Raw genomic sequence first — 7852 nt, 5'->3', positions numbered from 1 at the left:
TTCCCATTAGCCAAGCGATTAACCCCAAAATTAATGTCTTCTAATGAGAAAACTTCTTTCATTGTGAGCAGGATTTCAAAGTTATCCATGACATTTGGAGATTCATAAAGCTTTTTAAGATAGGAATTCCAGTTGGGTAAAACAAATTTATTATTATCTTTAGTTTTCCTAGTTAGAATCTGCCTCTAGAATCTCTTAGGAGCTACCTTAGAGAGGTGTAAGAGATTCTCTTGTCTTTTACGAATATACTGTCTTTTTTTCCTTTTAGTTAGGGTTTTGTATATTTTTATCTTGCCAATTTTAAGAGATTCATCAACAACTTCCTTAATTGCTCTCCTCGCACTTTTACAATCTTTGTCATACCATGGTTTGGTTTTGCTATTTCTTTTACTACTTGAAACTTCAATTGGGAACTTGTTAATAGAATATGAGAGGGTTGTAGTAAAATTATGATAGAGATCTTCTATGTTGTCTATACTAGATAAAGGAAGCAAATTAGTTTTTAAATTCATTTAGAAAGAGATCTTTTTTATTTCTATCAAAGATTAACTTCTTTTGGCTATAAGGATTATCTTCTATGAGATCTCTATGCATGAAAAAATTGAGAGTTATAAGTAAAGGCCTATGATTAGAGTCAGGCTCGTGGTCATTTAAGATGTCAAAATTTGTTATTTCGTTGTATAGAGGGAGATCAAAGATAACATAGTCTACCACGCTGCTACCAAGCCCATGGATGCAGGTCATCTGGCTAGAATTGGGCCACTTCTTTAGACCATTGCAAATTATGAGATCATGAGCACTATAGAGCTTGACTAGCTCCGACCCAAACAAATTCTCCCTGAGGTCTTCAAAGCTCCTTTTGTACTGGCTAGCCAGAGGAAGGTCTTCGTCTAACCAAAGAGGATTGGGGTTGGAATGATTGCTTAGAAGAATAGCTTGGTTGCTTGAAGTTCGAGCATTAAAGTCACCCATTAAAAGGATATTGCCTTCATTCCTTAGGCTAGAAATATCATTCTCTAAACCATTGTAAGGATTATTTTTATCTAGATTCTTTTTCTTATAGAAGTTAGAATTGATTGGGGGGAAATAATAGATTGTTATGTAGGTCTTTTTATCATAAATGTCAGTGATTTCTATCCAACTATATTGGTTGTAAGGGTCGTCTTTATAAATCCTAGCATGGAGAGAGATGTTCTTCTTAATGTAACAAGTTATACCCCCAGTGCCTCTATGGGAGGATCGCTTATTTCAGGTAGACCATAATGTAAAGCCATCTATGTTAGGGACCTTAGATTATTCGTGCTCCCAAGTTTCAACAAGCAAAATAATATCAACATCATTCGAGATCCAACTTAGCTTGGGGCCTTTGTTCCATGGAAAACCCTGATAGTTCCAAGAAAGAATCTAGAGCATGTTGAATTGCTATTTATTATTGTCTTTTTGGTTCTATCTCGAGTAACGGGTTTTCTATTTCTAATTATTGCCCATTTTCCTTCCTTCCTAGTTTCCTTTACCTTTTGAACCTCCTTTCTCAATTCTGCTTGATCTTCTGGAATGAGATCTTCATTTATAAATATTCACGTTCCTTTTAGACTTGAGGTTTTACTAAGTATGTCATACTTATGGTCAGTAGAGCTCACCTTTATTTGGATCAGCTTCCTTTATTCTCAGTTAGTTTCCCCAACCCTGTTGCTTCTGTAAGATGCATTGTTTCAATTTGTAATCTGTTATGTAATTCTGTCTGGGCTATGGCTAAAGTATCCTCGTCTATCTCCTCTTTCAAATGGAAGATTATAAGGTTCAAGGCCCTTTTGTTACACTCATGGTCTAATTCTATCAAATTTTTCATTTCATCTTTAATTGGTTTGATATCTAATTTACCTGCCACACTATTTAAGGTGAGGCGACTATTAACTTTTTCTTTTAGCTCTTTAATCATGTCCTTCATTTATATACTCTCTAAAGTATCAGCGTCTACTTGTTGGGATGTTTGGTTCATATGTTGGTTTTGTTTTTCTATAACCTGCAACCTAGTCTCCATTGCCTCCATCTTATTTTCCAATAGTTCTATTTTATTTTCTATTTGTTTTTGGATCTTGCCTTCAAGAAATGTGAATTTATTTTCCAGCATGGTTGTTAACTCTATTTGTAGCTTCAAATCTCTTTCTTCTCTACGTTTCTCAGGCTCTGTAGAGTAACTCTACTAGGTCTACCTTTGGTAATCTTGGTAATTGTGGTGAATTATTCATACTTGAAAATATATGAGCAGATATGTATTAGAAAAATATAAGGAATGTATGTACTTGATATCAACAAACCGGACCGTAGACACACGTGTCCTAGATTGTTTTTCTATTACAATAGAGAGATAATGAATTATTGCCGTAGAAAGATCATAAATTATGACCGCAAAGATCGTAAATTATTACCATAGAAAGACCGTAAATTATTACTGCAGAGAGATCCTAAATACACACCCTAAATTATTACCGCATAGAGATGGTAAATACATCACCCTAAATTATTACCGCAGAGATCGTAAATACATCACCCTAAATTATTAACGCAGAGAGATCACAAATTATTACCACAGAGAGATCGTAAATACATCACTCTAAATTATTATCGCAGAGAGATGGTAAATACATCACCCTAAATTATTACCGCAGAGAAATGGTAAATACATCACCCTAAATTCTGAGAAACATTATGCATTCTAATTAATAATTATAATTAGAATTATTAATAATATAGTTGGGTTGATTTTGGTTGTTCATAAATATTTTAATTTAGAGTAAAATAGTTGTGCTATAATAATGGAATTGTTTGGGCGGTTCGAGTTACACATGTTATTTTTAATTTTGATGGGAAATTTGAAATTGATTATAGTTGGGGTTAGGTAATTGGGTAGTTAATGTGGAGAGGCATATGGAATATGGATTATTATAGAAGCTCTTTCTAGTCAAAGAGGAAAACATCCAAAATTTGGTGGTGTTGGGAGATTCACATTTGGTTATCCATCACCTTGTTTATGGATCTTTGCCTAAGAATTGCATATTATGAATTTTTATTATAAAATTAGTAATTTGAAACTAGCTTTCTCTACTACAAACTTCATTCATTTGTTGAGAATGAACAATTCTGCAACATATGATCTTGCCAATAGAAGTGTAAACTTGGATGCAAGAGTCCTAATGAGAAAGGAGATTTTTTCCCTAACAACTTGAGCTGGAAATGGGGCTCTTAGGCTTCTTGTCTAACTTACAAGAACCTCTCCCACTTCCAAAGCTTATTTATTCCCAAGTCTTATTGATTAACCAATGCAAATTTAATAATATGTGCTTGAAAATATGGGTGTATGCTTATGTTTGTATCAGACTATTTAGGTGTTGTAAATTTATTTGCTTAGGCTGATATAAAGCAAAGTAGCAGTAATTAAACAACAGATGCAATGCAACAATAAAACACACACAGAACAACAATATTAATTTGGATTTCACCCAAAACTCTTGGGCTACGTCTCCGGGAGCTCTAGTAGGCTCTCTGGGATTATGGCAAGTCCCTTTACAAGCTCTTTGGCTCAACTCTACTATTTTACACAGGAATAATGGGCTCAGAGCACCATCTCTCCATGGCTCTTGAAGCCCTCGGCCTTCTTGCTCTGGCTTTGGCTCGTAGGCTCTCGGCTCTTTGGCTCTTGACTCTGTCTCGGCCTCTGCGCATTTGTTGTTTTAGTAGTGACTCTGATAACCACCCTCTGTCTTTGACATCCATGGCTTTTAAGCCGATCGGTGATTGTCTGTTCATTTTCCCTTCATCTTCCTTCTGGAGCGTTTAACAATCATTGTTAACATCCCCAGGTATAGTGACCACCTGTTTTGCAACGGAAAAGGCCATTGGTGCGTTGAAATCCCAAAGATATAATTCCTCTGTTTACACAGAGAAATACACCAGAAATGCTGAAGTTTAATTTAATAAGATATTCTTATGAGGGTTTTAAAAAAATACAATGAAATTGATCCATAAAAATAAATATAGATAGATTAAAATAGTTCACAAACTTTTTATTTTATGATAAATAAATTTATGTTATTAATCATGTAATTGTTTGATTATAATTATTTAAACATATAATTTTTGAAAATAATTTTATTTTTTAATTTAATAATGAGAGTTCTTGGAATAAAATAAATAAATTTATATTATTAATCATGTAATTATTAGATTATGATTATTTAAAAAAAATTATATTTATTGTAAATTCAAATCAATAATAAATAATATAACAATAACAATAATTAATTTAATGATGAGAATTTCTGGAATTCAAATAATATAATAATAATTTAATGGTGGGAATTTTTGGAATACTAAATACGACTTAATTAATCTTATATAGTATTCCAAGAACTATTATCAAATTTGTGAAAATCTACCCACTAAAATAATTAATTTTAATTTATTGTTTAATTTTGAGCATCTTATACCCCACGGAAAAAAATATTTTTAATAGGTTTATTTTAATTAAATTCAAAAATATTAAATAAACCGGATCAAATTCAACAATTAACTTACTTTTAATGTGTTTGCGGAGGGGATTAACAGTACATGAGAAATCAGATCATTTTCTGCGAGTCCGGAGAACGACGCCGCCCACAGTGTCATTTCAGTGTCCGAATTAAAATTTTACCTTATCATGGCGGATAAGCAGTAGGAATCATCTACCATTGGTCGGCTTGGATTGCTCTGAATTTTATCTTATCATGGCGGATAAGCAGTATGGATCATCTCTCATTGGTCGGCTTGGATTGCTCTAAAGGGAAATATAAACCCTGAAAACGGAGCAATGCCCTTTTACAACCATTTAAGGGTAGTGGCAGAATTGACATTTTACACCCATTTAAGGGTAGTGGCAGAATTGACAGGCGTACTGAAACCCAGGAAAATGCACTACCCATCGTGGCAGAATTTCAATAGCCCGGGTACTGAAACCATGAAAATGAACTGCTCACTGTCATTTCATGCCCCGGGGACACTCTCATTTGTGTGGTCCAATCCGCTTCAAACCAACGATGACTTACATCTCTGGTCGACAATGTTCACTATCGACAATTCTCCGCTACTGATTTGTTCAGAAGCTCACATCAAGTTTCGAGTTTCGGGATTGATAATGATCGAACACCAAGCGGGCATAGATCTGAGAAGGACATCTTTTCGGTCAATTTTGTCTTAATTTCGGTTGGATTTCTGGGATGTGTAAGTTTTAATTGTGTTGCAGAGTACATAATGTCCGTCTGGATCTTAATGTTTGTATAAAAGATTGAAGATCGACATATCTCATCGAATCTGTCTCGTCACACAGATAACTTATAAATTCTAACATCAATAATTCTGTTGCAGAATACATAATGTTTGTCTCCAAGATCAGCATATTGATTCGAATCTAACTGATAAATTCAACATTAATCATCTGTACTCAAATTTTCCTGGTACCACAGCTGGCTTATAAATTGAAGCTGGAACTGAAAATACCCTCATTCAGGCCATCCATCTCTGAGAGGCTCAAGAATTTCCCATCCTTGTTCATTGGCGTTTTGTTGCTGAAGATGTCTGAGGATGCTGGTAAGGAGAAAGAGAAGGGCCCGCAAAGCTCTGCTCCTGCCCCAATCCCCGACAGCGAGCTTCCTCAGTTGGATAGAATTCAGCTTGATGCGCCAAATCTGAAGCGTAAAGCAAGTGCTCTGTCGAACCAACCACTGGATTCGACACAGAGGACGCAACAGCACTATTGGCAGAGTAATAAAAGAAGCAAGCGAGGTTAAATCTATGTAACTGGACTCGTGCACACAGAAAAAAACCAGAGCATCATCCTGTGCTTTTTTTACTAACTGCTTCTGTAATGTATCCTGCTGCTGATAATATTTATGGAAGAATGGTACTGTCATACATAGGGCTATTGTAGTTTTGCCTTGTTGCTAACAGGATATGACACTTCTTGGAAGGATAATACTGTTATGCATAGAAGGGCTATTCTAGTTTTGTCTGGTTACTAACCAGATACTTTTATCTAGGGCACAAATGTTGCCTCTGTGTAAACTCTTCTGATGTTATATCAAGTGTGAAGCATTAGGGAGTGAAAATAGGATCTCAAAGTATCTCTAGCCCAGATTGACGAGCCTGAATATATGATGTAATTTCTCTGTCCTCTGGACTCTTTTGTTAATGAAAAATAGCTAATCCTTTTGGAAAGTTCAACAGTTTTGTTGATAAAAAGTGAATTTATTTTGAAGTTCTATAATTTAATTAATTATCAAAAGTGAATTTATTTTGAAGTTCTATAATTTAATTAATTATCAGTAACTATTTAGCTAATTCCATAAACATAAATGTGTGATTCCAAGTTCAGAAGCGAGCTCTTTTAATATACCTCTGTTACTGAAAATACTATTTAGAAGTATAAACAAAAGTTCCTTACATTTCTTTACAAAAATTGAGGTCTATTAATATACTTCTGTTACTGAAAATACTATTTAAGAATATAAATGAAAGTTCCTTACATTTCTTCACAAAAGTTAAAACAAAATAAATAGAAATAGGTGTCAACATCCCTAAACCATATTTGATATCCATAAATTTCTCACAAAGCTCATGATGAATCATAATTTTCGTTTGAGCAGTTCACTTAGTAAACTATGTAAATGTGTTAGATTATATATTAAGGAGTTTTGTTAACTGTAAGTTGTGTTAAGTTATTATGTTAATTAATAAAATTAGACATACTGCATTTAGTGATTATCATTTCTTACCGTTAACTATTATTTGAATTAGAAATCCATATAATACACCTAATAATTATAATGGACAAAATCAAACATAATATACTTAATAATTATAATGATAATAAAAAAAAATCCACGCTCCAATAAAAACCCATCCCAACTGCTGATTCCAATTTTATATTTTCTTCTTTCACAATGTTATATTGATTTTCTTTTAATATTCTTTCAGCAACTGAATTTCACATAACATCCCACTCATCATCAATAAATCCTTCGGTGTTTCTTGATTTCCTTTTAATATTCTTTGAGTAACTTAATTTCATATACTTTCAAGTACTTAACTCGGCATAGCTAATTGTTCAAATGGATGATTTTGTTAGGTTTTCTCAGTTGGATGAAGCACCATGCGATTCTGCCTTTCAGATAAATAGTTAAGAGAAAATACAAACAGTAAAAGTTTTGTTGGTGTTTTTTTTCATCTGCTCATACAGGTCGGCTTTTTTTTCACATAAATTTGATAATCCAATCATAAATTTTAGATATGAAATTTCAATCTATCAAAAAAAAATATATATTTTTAACATCCAGCAAATATTTTGAATTGAATTTGATGGGCTAATTTCCAACCCATAATCCTTAAAATAAAGAAAGAGTCTTCACTCATTATAATTGAATTTGATGGGCTAGTTTCCAACCCATAATCCTTAAAATAAAGAAAGAGTCTTCACTCATTATTTTTTTTTCAGGTTCCATCCACATTCACACCATCGCTGAGATATCTCTGTTTTCCCCTTTTTAATCATATCTAGTTTCATTGTGAGTTTTCCATTTAGTTGATTTTATTGAAGGTAAGTATTAAATTAAATATGTTTTTTTAAGTAAAATTTTAAAATTAATTATTTTATAATTTAAAGTGTTTGATGTTTAAATTTGGGTGGTTAATATAATTATTACATGAGTTTGATTGCAAAACATGATTAATAGGTATGCATATTTAATTTATTTTACATTATCATTATATTGAATATTTTTGACACTTTATTTGATATAACTTTGATATTTTTCTAGTGGAA

At 32.8% G+C, this 7852-nt stretch overlaps 1 long non-coding RNA gene across 1 annotated transcript; it reads left to right on the top strand.

Annotated features, from left to right (window-relative positions):
• The first annotated feature begins 4628 nt into the window (after positions 1 to 4628).
• Positions 4629 to 6255, top strand: LOC149257197 (uncharacterized). The gene is made up of 2 exons (XR_016245928.1): positions 4629 to 5256; positions 5401 to 6255. It is a non-coding gene; the product is annotated as an uncharacterized LOC149257197 (long non-coding RNA).
• Positions 6256 to 7852: the final 1597 nt, after the last annotated feature.

This window comes from Pinus tabuliformis, chromosome 6 (assembly GCF_031772625.1).
Source record: "Pinus tabuliformis cultivar Carrire ecotype Pingquan chromosome 6, CPIR1, whole genome shotgun sequence".
Lineage (NCBI taxonomy): Eukaryota > Viridiplantae > Streptophyta > Pinopsida > Pinales > Pinaceae > Pinus > Pinus tabuliformis.
The sequence above is the reverse complement of the archived record's forward strand: the minus strand, read 5'-3'. Positions and strand labels throughout refer to the sequence as shown.